Below are 16,938 nucleotides of genomic sequence, written 5' to 3'. Positions count from 1 at the left end.
AATACTTTCTCTCTTTCCTTTTGGGCAATATGTATTGCTTGAATTTTCCCACCACCATTCATGCCTACCTGCCAAGTGCAGACACTAGATAATTTACTTTTCATTGCTCATTTTAAATATCACGAGAGCTTGCGCGGCCGCTTTTGCAGACATATGCTTCTGGAATTCTAGATTGCAAATGGTTAGGTTCCAGAGACATCTCTGCAGGGCACTAATACATTTTGGGATTTAATTGAGCATCTCTGGACCAGGGCTGTTGGTGTACTAAGATGGCCCCCAGAGGCACATTATGGGTGTGACAGTCAGGCTGCTGAGCAGGCGGGGATCCAGGGAGGGACAGCTGGGCCCCTCTGCCACCATGCAGCCTGGAGATTTAGTCCTGGAACCCGAATACCTGGGTCTTGCCTGTGGAAGCTCTTGGTTGCCAAGATTCCATCTGGAGTAGTCAGGGAGAGCGCACCTACTCCATCTGGGGTGCCCCAGTGAAACTGGCTCAGTATGGGGCCCAGAGAGATCTCTGGCACTGTGGCGTCTTCCAGGACTTGCTGCTGTGTCTCTGGACCAGGGCTATTGGTGTGCCAAGATGGCCGTCAGAACTTTCCTTTCTAGACACATTTAATGGACAACTCATGTTTCAGAAAGCTACTAAAGTGTTCCCTTCTCTGAGTTGCCCAAAATGAGAGACCAGCCTCCAAGCCATGGAGACAATCTCCTGGTACTTATTTCTACTATTCTTGGGTGTTAGTCTTATAGTCTGTTATTCTATAGTCCACAGATGAGTGCAATCTTCCTATGTCTGTCTCTCTCTTTCTGGCTCATTTCACTTAACATAATACTTTCCATGCTGATCCACTTATATGCAAACTTCATGACCTCATTCTTTCTAATAGCTGCATAGTATTCCATTGTATAGATGTACCAGAGTTTCTTCAACCAGTCATCTGTTCTAGGGCACTCAGGTTTTTTCCAGATTCTGGCTATTGTAAACAGTGCTGTGATGAACATATACGTGCAGATGTCATTTCGACTATACTTTTTGGCTTTTCTGGGATATATTCCCAGCAGTGGTATTGCTGAGTCAAATGGGAGCTCAACCTCTAGTTTTTTTAGAATCGTCCATATTGTTTTCCAAAAGGGCTGAACTAGCCGACATTCCCACCAGCAGTGTAGCAGGGTCCCTTTCTCCCCACATCCTCTCCAACAGCGGTTGCTTTTGTTCTTTTGGATGTGTGCTAGTCTCTGTGGTGTGAGGTGGTATCTCACAACACCTAATCAGAAAGAGAGAACAAAAGGGAATACCCTGCCATAGTGGCAGTGTGGGGTGGGGGGAGACGGGACTGGGGAGGGGGGAGAGGGATGTTGGGTTTACTTTTGGTAGAGAATGGGTACTGGTGAAGGGATGGGTTATCAAACTTTGTAAGGGAGAAACATGAGCACAAAAATGTATAAATCTGTAACTGTACCCTCACGTTGACTCACTAATTAAAAATAAAATATTAAATTAAAAAAAAAGAAAGCTACTAAAGTGAAGGGCTATAAATATATTTAACTTGCACAAGTAAATCAGGATACACAATTTAGGGGCAACACCTTCTACACTTATTCATTCAGTCTACAAGTATTAACTAAATATCTGGTCTGTGCAAGTCGCTATTATATTTAAATATAAATATATATATATATATATATATATATATATATATCCCCGGGACCAGAGCAATAGTACAGTGGGTAGGGAGCTTGCCTTGTACACGCTGACCTATATACAATTCCTGGCATTCCATAAGGTCCCCTGAACAGCTCCAGGAGTGATTCGTGAACACAGAGCCAGAAGTAAATCCTGAGAAACACTGGGTATGGCCTCAAAACAAAAATAAATAAATTTTTTAAATTAAAAAAAATGATCCCTCTCCTCTTATATTACTATAGCCTAATATACATGCTGGTATTGTGCCTTATTATAAACAACAGACATGGAAGAGAGAACATTGTGCTACTAATGGGACATTAGAAGCAATTCCTGTTTTTAGTTTTGCCCTCTTGAAATACATCTCCATCCTGATAAGCTCCTAGCTAGACTGGCTGAGAGTCCTCCACCTGGCAGAGAACTGAATTATTCAGCTGAAAGACCAGACAACAGTCATCTGGGTTAGCTAGTTCCTCTTCATTCTTCCATCTCACCACAAAACACCAGAGTCCAGCAAATACCACATAGAACAGGCCAAGAACTGTGAGCAAATAGTTAATGGTTATCTCAGACCACTAAAATTGGAGGTAGTTAACTATATGCAATAGATAACCAAAATATAAACTTACAGCATCTTGTTTTGTCAAAGAGATTATGAGGAATTGTTGAAAGACTTTAAACAATTAAATAGTTAAAGACCTAAACAGATTTTTATTTTAGAAATTCCACCCAATGTCAGTATACAGGATATAATGAATAGGTTGATACTGAAAAAGACAGAGTAGATTGGAATAATGGTTAGGTAAAACTTTAGAGGATATGAAAGTTAACAAGAAAACATCAAAGATAAGGCAACTTCCCTAAATGTGTGAACGGAGAAAGGTCTAACCCTCAGCAGAATCAGTCCTAAAATTCAAAACTTTAGCCTAAGTAGTATGTACTTTTACTTTGCACTGAATCCTACAAATTATGTAGTTGATCCTGAGGAAGGAAATCACAATAACCTTTCCAGGCCCTATATAACAGGGTAAAAATGGATCTGATACAATATATTGTTGATTATGGAAGATTTGATTTGCACATGGCCTTAGGTTTGCAGTATCTAAGTGAATGTTTTAGTTTCCTAGCAACAGTCAAGTTTTGATGACTACAACACTCAAATTAGTGGCTGCTTCACACAATAGAAACAACAAGCATAAGAATGCATTTTTCTCACCGGTGTAACTGAAGCCCTGATGCCTGCTCACCTACTACTTCCCATTTCTTCTTCCCTCCTTGATTTCTTTCCTTCTCTGTCATCCTCCTCTCTAAACACTGGGGTCAAGGGTGATCCAGGTATCTGCCTTTACTAAATATATATTTTCACATCCAGTATTCTATATACTACAGATAAGTGAGATCATAATGTTTGTCTTTCTTTGTCTGGCTTACTTCACTCAACATGATATCTTCCTGTTCTAACCAGGTTGCATGATTTTATCGTTCAGTTCTGTACTGGAGGGATAGCACAGTGGGTAGGGCATTTGCCTTGTATGCAGCTGACCCAGGTTTGATTACTCCATCCCTCTCGGAGAGCCCAGCAAGCTACTGAGAGTATCCCGCCTGCATGGCAGAGCCTGGCAAGCTACCCATGGCGTATTCAATATGCCAAACACAGTAACAAAAAGTCTCACAATGGAGACTTACTGGTGCCTGCTTGAGCAAATCGATGAACAACGGGACAACAGTGCTACAGTGCTACATTGTTCAGTTATACTGATGATATGGATGAGAGGAATAGTCATATATCCTAAACACCAATTCAACAGAATTGAAAACATGAAGCTAAGCTGCAACCACTGAGATTTTGTAGTGTGCCTTTCAAGTTGACAGATGGGGAGAGGGGCTTGTGGCTTGTGGGCTTGAGGAAGGAAGATGGGAACACTGGTAGAGAGAAGATGACAATGGTGGTGGGAAATGGTACTGAAATATCATATGCCTAAAACTCAACCACCAATAACTTTGTAAAACATGTAAATCATGTTTCTTCAGTTTTCTTTCTTAAAAGACAGAAGAAACCATTTAGTCCTGCTCTCCCTCCTACCTGAATGGTTTTGAATGAGTCAAGCTCCTGTAACTTCCTCATTCATGAAAGAAGGTGATAATCCTGTCCCTACACAGTTCACAGGATTGTGACAATTCAGTGGACATGTGAATGAAGCACTTTAAATTCCTCATAAAGGAATGCATCCAACTAAATACAAGTGCTAAAAATAATCCTTGCAACAGCAATAATCCTCATGCATTGTCCTTAACCCAGGTCCTTCTGAGATTACTGTGAATGAATACTGGTTACGTTTCTCAGAATCAAAATATCCAATTGCTTGATGAAAGATAAAAAATAAAGATGGCTAATTGATAAGCATTTGTTGAGCCTGGGTGTGCGTAAACATTGCATAATAAACTTTATGTAGATTACTACGCTCTCACATGGTTTAAATTTTCTGAATCTAGCCATTCATTTACAACATTTATTGAATATTCCAGGTACTGTACTAAACAGTGTCTAGGTGTTAGGAAAGAGAAACCCTAAGATTCCTTGTCTTAGGAATTCATAAGTGTGCAAGGATTTCATAGGTGTGCAACTGGGGACCAATGCCACAAACAACAAAGAACATCAGAAGATAATGTGCCAGTGTTAAAATAGCCATCACGTACTAGTGTGAATGAAGAGTGAAATGCAGAGTGAAATTATTTGAAACACATAAAAATGAATGAGAGCTTCCTTGAGGACGTGACTATATTGCTAGGAATTAATTCTAGCATGTTAAAAATTAAAAACAGCCCCTGGAAAGATGGCAGAGGATGACTTGACTACTCACATCTCACACTTTTTTTTGGATAGGCATCTAGTCTTCCCGTTACTTGAGTTTTTCTCCGTGAAAGAGGTATATAATGAAAAGGAATTACTGCAAGGTAAATTGGATCTTCTTAGTGATACCAACATTGTAGACTTTGCTATGGATGTATACAAAAACCTTTATTCTGATGATATTCCTCATGCTTTGAGGGAATAAAGGACCACAGTTATTGCAACTGAAGCAACTTTAGGCAGAAACGGAACCAATTGTGAAGATGTTTGAAGATCCAAAAACTACAAGACAAATGCAGTCAACCAGGGACAGTCGGATGCTCTGTGACTACCTGGCAGAAAAACATGGTTTTAGGCAAGAATACTTCAATACACTCTACAGGTATGCAAAATTTCAGTATGAATATGGAAATTACTCTGGAGCAGCGGAATATCTTTACTTCTTTAGAGTCTTGGTTCCATAAACAGATAGAAATACTTTGATTCACTCTGGGGGAATCTTAATGCAAAGTCGGGATGCAGCCATGGGAAGACCTTACCGGGCTGAAAGAGACCATAGATAATAATTCTGTGAGTTCTCCACTCCAGTCTCTGCAGCAGCGAACATGGCTCATTGACTGATCTCTCCATTTTTCTTCAACCACCCCAAAGGGCGTGATAACATTATTGATATTTTCCTTTACCAGCCAAAGTATCTTAATGCAATTCAGCACAGCTGTAGGGCATTTGCCTTGCAAGCAGCCAACCCAGTTTGATTCCTCTGCTCCTCTCGGAAAGCCCTGCAAGCTACCAAGAGTATCCTGCCTGCATGGCAGAGCCTGGCAAGCTACCCGTATCGTATTAGATATGCCAAAAACAGTAACAACAAGTCTTAAGATGAAGACGTTACTGGTGCCTGCTCGAGCAAATCGATAAGCAACGGGATTACAGTGACAGTGACTGTCCACATATTCTATGCTAATTGACTACAGCAGTGATAACCAACAAGGATGTTGGGAAACGACAGCAGGTGCTAAAAGATCTGCTCAAAGTTATTCAACAGGAGTTTTATACATACAAGAACCCAATTACCGATTTTTTTGAATACTCATGTGTTAACTTTGACTTTGATGGGGCTCAGAAAAAGCTGAGAAAATGTGAATCAGTGCTTGTAAACTTCTTCTTGGTGGCTTGTCTCGAGGATCTATTTCATTGAAAACGCCTGTCTCTTTATATGTGAAACTTTTTGTTGCATCTACCAGTGTATTAGTATTAACATATTGGCAGATATGTTTTGAATATGACTCCAGAAGAAGCTGAAATGTGGATCGTAAATTTGGTTAGAAATGCAAGACTGGATGCCAAGATTGATTCTAAGTTGGGTCATGTAGTTATGGGTAACAATACTGTGCCACCATATAAGCAAGTGATTGAAAAAACTAAAAGCCTCTCATTTAGAAGCCGAATATTGGCCATGAATATTGAGAAGAAACTTAATCAGAAAAGTAGGTCAGAGTCTTCAACCTGACCTGGCTTTTACTCAAGACTCTGGCTTTTACTCAAGACCTATGAAGTAGGCATGAAAAAAAAACTCAAAAAAGAAAGATGAACTAATGAAGCCATTATGTAGAGAATGGCATATTAAAAAAAACTGGCATATTGAATATAATTTTGGAAATTTATATAAAATTGGCTGTTTCATTGTAAAAAAATTAGAAACAATGCAATGTTCAAGATTAAGAAATAAATACAAACTCTGAAAATAATCGGACACTGATAATGCCATTTACATAGACATCATGTTTGCCAAAAAATAGTTATTGCTTTTTAAAATGTCATTCTGGGTTCATTTTATGTATCTTTATAATTTAATAGTCAATAGCCATGAAGTGTTGTAATTCACTCAAATATGGATGATTTTGGTTTTTTAAACTTCTGAGAGCCTCAGTTTCTTCCAAAATTCAAATATTTAGAAATAGATAATATATAAACTTGGTTGCTTTAAGATAAATTCCAACAGATTGATTTTTAAATGGCTATATCAAGACTCACACATGTAAAAACAGTTGAAATTTCAATATGGCTCATTTGGGAGACTGTTCTTTGTATCCCAATACTGTAATCTATAAGTAAAATATTTTTCATAACTATATTTTGGAACTGACTTGCTGACTTGAGTATTTTGGTGAAAACAAGCTAAAGAATATAGGTTAATTTCTCCCTATAAGAAATCCCAATTTCATACTAAATATCTGGGTCTTGATTAGTATGATAGCTCTCAGACCATTATTTGTACAAAATAGACCTTTTAGCAATCACAGACAATTTCATATTTAAGGTTATATAAAATTGTTACTATAAAACACAATATAAACATCTTCTTTGGGCTATAAACTTAACTTCAGACTGAGTCTAAAAACATTTGGAGCTTTTCCCACTTTAAAGAAGCCATGTTCTCTTTGAAACAAATAGCTCTTTTTCCCTCCTCTTACATTTCTCCAAGTAGATTTATTTAAATAAACACTATTTTATGTACTGAAAACATAAAAAAAGTTGATAAATGTTACACAAGGTAAATAAAGTAGGCTAAAGTAGGTTACTATTTTGGATCATAAATGGGCAATTATTTTGAGAATCACTTCTTCAAATTTTATGTTAGTCTGAAGGTTGAGAACACTTCATAGAATGTACAATAACCTCCTTACTAAAAATATAGTCTGTCAAACTGACATATTTTGAACATTGTCATTTAAAAAATGACTAGTCCTTACTTTTTAAAAAATTGTGATTTATATATGATTTCTAAAAGTGATCAGTGATGGGAATTAATGTTTTAACTCAGTTTTACAACAGGAGTACTCTTACTCTAAAAAGCTTGGTAAGACATTTGTAGACTTTGTCATTAAAAAATTTATTTGCCAAGTCATCTTATTTGAGGATAATAACACCATGAGGTATATTTTAATTTTATTCTCAGTTTGCAGATGAGGAAATTGAAGATTATCTGTAAAGTGATACTGGGGCAGTTGCTAACCTTCTTGAGTCTTAAATTAGCCACAAGACAGATTTTCAGGCCCACAAATCCTAAATCTGAAGTCCTCCCATGCTCACCACATATTTAGACCATTTGACATCTTCAACACACTGATGAATCCATTAAAGCTGTGCTAAGCTTGTCTGGATGTCTGGAACTGTCTGAACAGCCATGTTTTCTCACCCCCTTTAAGATGCCAGTCACCTGGCTCCATAACAATTTATAACTCACTGAAAAGGGACTCTAAATGCTCAGGTTTTACCTGGTGGCTCTTTGGCAGATTGGCTAATGGACCTTCTAGGCAACATGGTTAGAAACAAAAGGTTTGACTTGCCAGTTCCTGACTTCCTCTTTCAACGCTGCGTCTTTGCAACAAAATATCTACAGTTAGTGCCTGTATCTCCCATTTAAGAAGTCAGTGAGCCCGGGTTCCTATGGGTCTCCTGGGCCTGAGCTGTGCTGCTACTTCTCCAGTTGACTCACTTCACCTACACACGTTCCATCTTTCTTTCCATTCTCATTCTTTTCCTTTTGTCACACACTCAAGTGTCCACAGATGTCAAGTGCAGAAAAAGACATGTGGTGTTATGCTTTAGAGCTGGCACAAAGGTACTTCCTGAAAAAGATAGGGCCCCTCGCAGAGCTGTTTGGTAGACTGCTCATCTATATTTATCATGGCCCAATGCTGATTCTTGGTTCAAATAGCCTGACAACTTTTGAGCTGGCATGATGCCACCCAGGACATCAGTCAACGGGCCATCTAGCCATATCAAGTGCGGCTGTTAAGAGCAGGAATTCTGGCCAGGAATTTCTAAACTGCTGTGTGTGGAGGGTCTATGCATTTTGGCTGGGGGAAACTTCCAAAAATAAAAGCTAGATACCGTGGCCATTTGTTTGGACTTTGTAGAAGGGTTATTAGTCATTGGGGGGAAGTGACAGGATGACAGAGAAAACAGTGCAAAAATTAAATCTAATTAATCACTCTGACGGTCAGTCAAGAGCTAAGCCTACTTGTCCCAGAACAACTGTGGAAGTCTAAGAAATGAGTTTTAAAAAAATCTAAAAACATCTAGACTTGCCAAATTATATTTATTTATCCAGAAATTGGAAGAGCCAGAAGAAAATAAGTGTATTACCAGTAAGCAAAGTAGAACTCTAAAGGATAGGAGTTTTCTTTCTTAGAATGCATATGGAAGAGGGTCAAGAGACATGTGTCCCAATCTCGGTAACTTACTTACTCACAAGGATATTTGTTAATTTAGATCTTCCTGTTGGAGGAATAAATGCACTCTTCTTTTAAGTTGGAGTTGTCAGTGGTCAGAGCATGATAAACCTCACCTTTGAAAGTGTGAGGTTTCTTACATGGGGGCATATTTTTTAGGAGTATTGGAATAGAACAAAATCAGATTAAGTTCCTGCTTAACTTTGGGGAGAGAAATACATCCAGTAGAGTTTGGGGGATACTTCTGGTTCCAAGCTCAGAGTCATTCCTGGAAGTGCTTGCTGGACATTGTGGTGTGCTCTGGGGATTGATCCTGGGCCTTTGTCATGCAGAGTATGCATCCTCTGGTGTAAATTTCCTGTTTTCTTACTGGAAAACTCATTTTTCTTCTCTATGCCCACTTCCTAAACTGTTAAGAGGTGCTGACAGTAACAACACATCTTAATAACCTTTGTGAGGCCTAAATAAATTAAATATAAATAATTGCCTGGAAGTTAGTAGGTTCTCAACAAAAAATAATCAATCGTTACCTCATTGATTTTTTTTCACACATTACTAACATAAACCAGAGGATTTTGTCTGTGCATAACAAAAAATTCTTGTGGCTTTTTATATGTTTTCTTTTTACTGGTCTCCCAATGGTGTACTAAATCCAACTGATATTGACTCAGGAGAAGCAATTAGGCAATTTTTAGGGGGAAAGGCCTGGTGTTTAATATTATCAACATAAAAAGATGAAGTAAATTGTATTAAAAATAAGGGTGACACATCTCACCACTGCTGCTCTGTAAGCTCATTTACCAGCCCTGTTCCAGAAACTCATAAATCTCGAAAGACATCAGCTAGCTGCAAAAACTTCTTGGATACCTATTCCTGGCTGAGGCCTCAGAGAACAGCTTAGAGGAGGCAGACCAGCTCCTGCCCGACCGAAGCCCTGTCAGCCACACTCATGCCCCAAAGCCACTGCCAGACCTCTGGCTGAACTGCCCAGTTAAATATTCTGGATTTTCTGAACATCTCCAACCTCTACAACACTGACTTCCCAGTAGTAGCACACCAGATTGGTTGGGAATATAATGCAAAAATCAACCAATCTTGACTAACAAAAACATTAACACAGAAGGCTTAAATTGCAACAATAGCTTAGTAACACCTGCCTGCCCCCACCCCCCCAGGCAAGGACTAAATGACCCCATGGTAAGATGCAAAGATTTTCACAAATTTTCTGCTACTAAAATATTTTTTGATCATTCTGTCAGTGGCAACAAGAAATATAAAATAATTAATTTTCTGCCTTGTTTGTATAAGGGCAGACTTCAGGAATGACTGGGAAAACAGAGATAATGGTGGAGGGAAGGTGACAGTGGTAGTGGGATTGGTGTTGGGGCATTGAATGCCTGTAACAAATCATCATGAACAACTTTGTAAACTATGGCATTTAAGTAAATTGTGGCGGTGGGGGGTGGGCAAGGATGATACTCAAATATCATAACTTAATAATAAATTTATAATTATTTGTATTAGATACTTTGGGCTGGAGTAATAGCACAGCAGGTAGGTCATTTGATTTGCATGCAGCTGACCCAGGTTCAATTCCTCCATCCCTCTTGAAAAGCCTTCAAGCTACCAAGAGTATCCTGCCCACACGGCAGAGACTGACAAGCTCCCTGTGATGTATTCAATATGCCAAAAAACAGTAACAAGTCTCACAATGGAGACGCTGCTGGTGCCCGATTGAGCAAATCGATGAGCAACCTGATGGCAGTGACTAGATACTTTATGTCTCTTTTATCTGAATGGTTAAATACACTATATACTGTGTATATACTATGTATTATATATATAGTATATAGTGTATATATGCATATATACCCGTAATTCAGTTCTGCGGGATGGGATATCTAGCTAGCATTATTGACTAAATTTTCTATTAATAAAGTCTCCATTTTTGCCCCATCCAAGCTACATTTCTGTTCTTTTACTGTTCCTTCATAGAGTTGAGATAAAAATGCATTTTGAAGTCTAGCATTTCAGAAATACATGGTTTAATTTTTTTATTTTGTATTTTTAATTAAATGACCATGAGATAGTTACAAAGTTGTCCATGATTGGATTTCAGTGATACAGTGTTCCGGCACCTTTCCTTCACCAGTGTACATTTCCCACCACCAATGTGCCCAGTTTCCCTCCTTCCACCACAATCTGTCTCTATGGCACCACTTTTCCTCTATCCTTTCCCCCCTCCACCTCTTTCAGAATTATGGCTTGCGAAACAGGTACTTATAAGGGTATCATGGAGATCCCTTTACCTACTTTTAGCACTCAGTTATTGTCCAAAGTGATCATTTTTCAGCTATCATTGCCATAGTGGTCCCTTCTCTATCTAACTGTCCTCTTCCCCTTCCCCCCACTGTGACAAGCTTCCATCTGGTTTCCTTTTAATGTAAAATTTTAAATTCAAGTTGCTTACTAAATAAAAATAATATGCCACTAATAAAAAGTACTTGAACCAAGGTATTTTTCTTGCTGTAAGATACTTTTTGTTTATACAATGTTTGTAAAGAATTAGTTACGTGATAAAACAAATCTAAGCCCATGACTTCTTAATAAGTAAATTTATAATTTTATATGCATCCAACTATAAAAAATTTGCCATCATTTTAATTTACCCAGAAACATTTTGATACTGAGACTGACCTACTCACTATAATATCTCTTCAGCTCCTAATTTATATTTGATTGCATATATTCTCTTTATTTCTAGGTGACTTACTCTTAAAACCTTACAGCTCACTCCCTCAGTCCCATTTAGAGATAGAGACAAAAAGAAGAGAGAGAAATAACACAGTTTAAAAAGGGGGGGAGCGGTATTTGTAATTTTCCTTTTATTTGTTTTCCTTTTATTTATTTTATTTATTTATTAGGTAAAACCTAATTCTAGACTGCATGTTCTTAAATCTACTCAAAACTACATGAATCAAGGTTCATAACACACATAAAATGTAACAAATAGTTGAAAATCAGCTTACAGAAGACAGTGTGGGAACTGGGGAACTTTTTATAATAAAAATTTAGTTGGTTTCCAACATGCAAATTTTTCATTGCACACTGAATGGGCATCTTTAACTGAAAATCCTTCTGATGTTTATGGAGTTAGAGCTAGGATACCCACTTTGACAATTTTAATTATCCTGTTCTGATCTTATTAGAAAATCATGAACACGTCCATGTATAAACCCAAGGATTACAGAGCAGTGAATAAGTACTCTCAACGGGAATGTCCAGTGAAGGGTAAAATAATGAGGAAACTGTTAACATTTTTGCTTATTAAGTTGCCATTTCAAAGTCCCAGGTAAGTAAGCTTGCCTTGCACTAAAAATAAATTAAATCAAATTGCTTCAAACAAGTAAATTATTCTAAGCATTTAAATTAAATAACAAAAACATCCCTACTGTTACAAGTTCTCTGCCAGTCTTATTATATTAACTTTGTTTCCCTACTTTAATTTTTTTTAAAAAAATCAGGTGTTTTTCTTCTGAGAAACACTTCTGAGAAGCCACTTCTCTGGCTTCATTCCTATTTCTTGTCAAGTTTGTTTGGCTTAAAATGAAATTTCTGGCCCATCTTGAAAGCAAATTTAAATCTGGCTCACTAACTGGCCTACTATTTCTAACTCTGCCATGTAAATGTAATTCGGCAATTCAAATAGAGGAACTCAATATTTCAGAAGAAAATCAGAACAGGAGGAGTCGTTATTCTAGAGTTCCCTCATTTTTCCTGTAAATGGAAAAATAAAGCAAATACCTTTCCTCTCCCCTGGAGAAAAGTGATAAAGACAAAAACCCTGGTTAAAAAATTATATATATTTTTCAGATCACCACTTCTAAGTCTGAACTGGATATAGGTGGATAAAAAAGACAGTTACAAGAGATCCATGGATCAGGGCTTGAGACACAACTCAAGGGGCGAAGTGTACACGTTGGAGGCAAGAAGTCTGGGTTTGATCTCTGGCACAGCACAGTGCTCTGAGCACAGCAGGGCAGGGCGTGGGCAAAACTAACAAATAATGAAAAGATGTGTGGTTAAGGCTTAGATTGTTGGTTTTCCAACTTCTGATCTGGTTTGCCTCATATATAACTTCAAAGTCTATTTCATTTTGTTTTAAAAAGGAATTTCTCGGACATAAAAAGCGTGATACTTAACTGTGAAGGAAACTAAAGCTATTTTAAAATTGTCTTTATTTTCCCTTAAAGTAAACACTTTTTACGCCCCCCCCCCCGTTATTCAATCATGCTAATTGATTCAGACCTGTTATGTATCAGGGCAATTCTGCCTTTACCTAAACACTGAAACAGTCTGTTCCGGGTCCCTGTCCAATGAGTCATCAGCGTTTCCTCAGTAGGTGTCATAAGCTTGCTAAATTGCTTATTGGACTGTGTGCTGATGGTTTTGGAAACTTCAGTTTATTTCATTGAATTCTTTTCTGATTGTTCTACTTTTCATTTTTAAAACAAAAACGTATTATTAGACAGAAACACTGACAGCTTAGTAAACAAAACAGAAAGGCAAACAAAAGCTGTGATTATGCCTGAACTGTTTGTAATCATGAATGAGATTGTTAATATCCGAAGAACATGGTGTCTTTGGAAAGAGTGCATATACATCATTTTTCTATATACTCTCGGCTTCTCCCAATCTTTTCTGCCTGTTATATTATTCCTAGCTTCACAAAATGTCGTGAAATATGCTCTCATAATTTTATTTTTCAATTAATTATTTTAATCACAGTGATGTACAATAATAAGGTTTCATACATCCTGTGATCCAACATCACATCCTCCACAGAGTGCCCACTTCATCCATCAGTGTAGAAGGGGTCTTCTCCAAAATCCTTCCCGCTCCCACTGAGGTAAACTCAGTTCTATATACCAGATTTCAGACTATTTTGCCTTTGATCTTTGTTATTCCCTCACTATGATTCTTTATACGTCACATATAAGAGAAATGGTTCTGTCCCACTGCTTCTGACTGTTTTTATAATTTTAAATAAATAGATTAGGAAGTTTGTAAAAATGTTCGAGAACTATATAAGGAGACACTGTGAAAGTCAAAGAAGTTTCTTATTTAAAGCAAAATGTTTTAAACGATGATCCATCAACTCAAAATGTTGTTCTTTTAAATACATTTGCACTAAAAATTACTTACCAGATACTACATATCACGTAGGTGCTAATAAAATGTCCCCTGTCTTATGAACAGCTGTTATTATTGGTTAAAGCTGACTCAAATCTGAGAAAACAATGACCAACTGCAAAATGCATTTATTAGTATTGAGAGAAACTAGCAGATGGTATTTTGCTAGCTATAAATATTTCTAATTAAACTTTACCTCTTGGTTTTCAATTTGTATAATAGCAGAGCTTTTTGTTACAATGGGGCAAAGGGGTGTCTTTTATTTTTAACTCTTCTATTAACAACTATTACTAATAGTGGTAGCATCCTGTTGGGTGATAGGAAAATTAAATGCATGATGAAATTTTCTGTCTTTTTTAGAACTATCTACACTGAAGTGCTTTGAAGTTGTGTTTGCTTGCTTTTATTAACTGTATTTTCAAATTAAGAGTTCCGGCTATCAGTTAAGAATTCTTAGAAAAAAGTGAAGATAGTTGAGCCCGAGAGATAGCACTGCAATACAGCAAGTAGCACGTTTGCCTTGCACTCATCTGACCTGGGTCTAATCTCCAGCATCCCATACAGTTCCTCGAGCCTGCCAGGAGTAAGTCCTCAATGCAGAGCTAGAAGTAATGCCTGAGCATCACTGGTGTGGCCCCAAAACAAAACAAACAGAAAAGTGAAGTCTGTGTTTTGATGCATCATCTTAGAACTATTTAAATAAGAACCACATAAGAAATATGATACATACACACGTAGCCACACTCATTTTTTTTTTTACTGAAATTCTTCCCTTTTGACTTCCAGGACTATTTCCTAAATTTGACAGCTCCCTTTCATCTCATCATCTATTGCTGTAAACACTGATGCTCTCTGCATACTGGCTCCCAGATCTCTTCAACACAACTCGCTCATCTCAGATATACCCAGCGGCTTTCCTGTTAGCTTCTTTTGGTATGAACCATGATCTGAATATTAATGATGCAAGCTTTATTTTTTCTCCAACCCTACCTACTCTCCAGGCAAATGTCACGTATCAGGACTCTTCTAGTCACTTAAAATTCATTAGTTCTCCTACAGCTGCTCTATCTTCTAATCAGTCAATGACACCTTCAACCATCACATCACTGACACCAAAAGCATAGGAGTCATGTGAAACTTATTTTCCCTCCTCACATTACTGATATCTCAGTCTCCATGTTTGATATTTTTCCTTCATAAATATTTTTTCATTGTTTATTTAATTTTTAATTATCTTTTTAATTGAATCACAGTGAGATACACAGTTACAAAGTTGTGCATGATTGGGTTTCAGTCATATAATGTTCCAACATCCATCCCTTCACCAGTGTACATTTCCCACCACCTACCCCGAGCCTGCCTCTATGAATCTATGGCAGGCACTTCTCTCTCTCTCTCTCTCTCTCTCTCTCTCTCTCTCTCTCTCTCTCTCTCTCTCTCTCTCTCCTGCCTCCTCTCCTCCCCTCCCTTTTGGGCTTTATGTTTTTCAAAACAGCTATTGAAAGGCTAAGGTTATCAGTTTTTTTTTTTAACCTAATTTCAGCACTCAGTTCCTGCCCAAGAAGATCATTTCCAACTATTATTCTCATACTGATCCCTTCACTATCCTAATTGCCTTTTGCCCCCCACACACATTCTTGTAGCAAGCTTCCAACCATTGACCAGTCCTTCTGGCCCCTGTTTTCCTTGGCATTGGAATATTAGTCTCATACTGATATTTGAAATCCCACAAATGAATGCAGTCATTCTACACATGTCCCTCTCCTTCTACCTCAATTCATTCAGCATGATACTCTCCATGTCCATCCATTTATAAACAAATTTCATGCCTTCATTTTTCCTAATGGCTGCATAGTATTCCAATGTGTAGATGTGCTATAGTTTCTTTAACCAATCATCTGTTATCCGGTACTTGGGGTTGTTTCCAGATTCTAGCTATTGTGAACAATGTTGCAATGAACATAGAAATGCAGATGATGTTGCTGTTCTGTGTTCTTGCCCCCCCCCCGGTATATTTCCAGAAGTGATATTGATGGGTCAAATGGGAGCTCAATTTCTAGTTTTTTGAGGAATTTCAATACTATTGTTTTTATTTGCATCTAATGACTAGTTACCTAGAGCATTTTTTTCATAAGCTTTTGGCCATTTGTATTTCTTCTTTGAGGAATTTTCTGTTCATTTCAAATTTTTTTTCTTGTAAAGTTCTACCAGTGTCTCATGTATCTTTGATACTATCTCCTAATCAGATGATTATTGGGTAAATAATTTTTCTCATTCCATGGACTGTCTTTGTATCTTAGTCACCATTTCTTTTGAGGTGCACATTGATGTTTCTTAGATTAATGTAGTCCCATTTGTTTATCTTTGCTTTCACTTGCTTGGTCAGTGATGTTTCATCTTTGTCGATGGTAGATATCTTTAGCTTCAATGTCATAGGGGATTTTGCCTATGTTTTCTTTCATGTACCTTATGGATTCTGGTCTGATATTTAGATCTTTAATCATTTTGATGTGATTATTGTGCATGACATTAGAAAGAGATCTGAGTCCTTTTTTTAAAAAACTGGTGGCTGTCCAATTTTCCCAACACCATTTGTTGAAGATGATTTTTTTGCTCCACTTTATATTTCTTCTTTCCTTCATCAAAGATCAAATGATCATATATTCGAGGGTCTGCATCAGGATATTCAACTCTATTTCATTGGTCTGAAGGTTTGTCTTTATTCCAATACCATGGTATTTTAATTACTATTGCTTTGTAGTACAGTTTTGAAGTTGGGGAAGATGATGCTCCACATCTTCTTTTTTCCAAGGATTGCTTTGGCTATTTGTGGGGGTTTATTATTCTAGGACCTTTGTAAATATATATCAATTCTGTTTCCCCATACCTTCATCTCTATGGTTATCTGCACTATTGATTTTGTTTTGTTTTATTTTTGTTTTTTGTTTTGTTTTGACACCTAGATTGTCAAA

The 16,938-nt window shown here is 37.4% G+C and overlaps 1 pseudogene; it reads left to right on the top strand.

Moving 5' to 3' along the window:
* Window positions 1-4,521: 4,521 nt before the first annotated feature.
* LOC101547287 (eukaryotic translation initiation factor 3 subunit E-like) lies at window positions 4,522-6,094 on the top strand (annotated as a pseudogene).
* Window positions 6,095-16,938: the final 10,844 nt, after the last annotated feature.

The sequence above is a fragment of the Sorex araneus genome, chromosome 10 (assembly GCF_027595985.1).
Source record: "Sorex araneus isolate mSorAra2 chromosome 10, mSorAra2.pri, whole genome shotgun sequence".
Lineage (NCBI taxonomy): Eukaryota > Metazoa > Chordata > Mammalia > Eulipotyphla > Soricidae > Sorex > Sorex araneus.
This window is presented reverse-complemented; position numbering and strand designations above follow the sequence as displayed.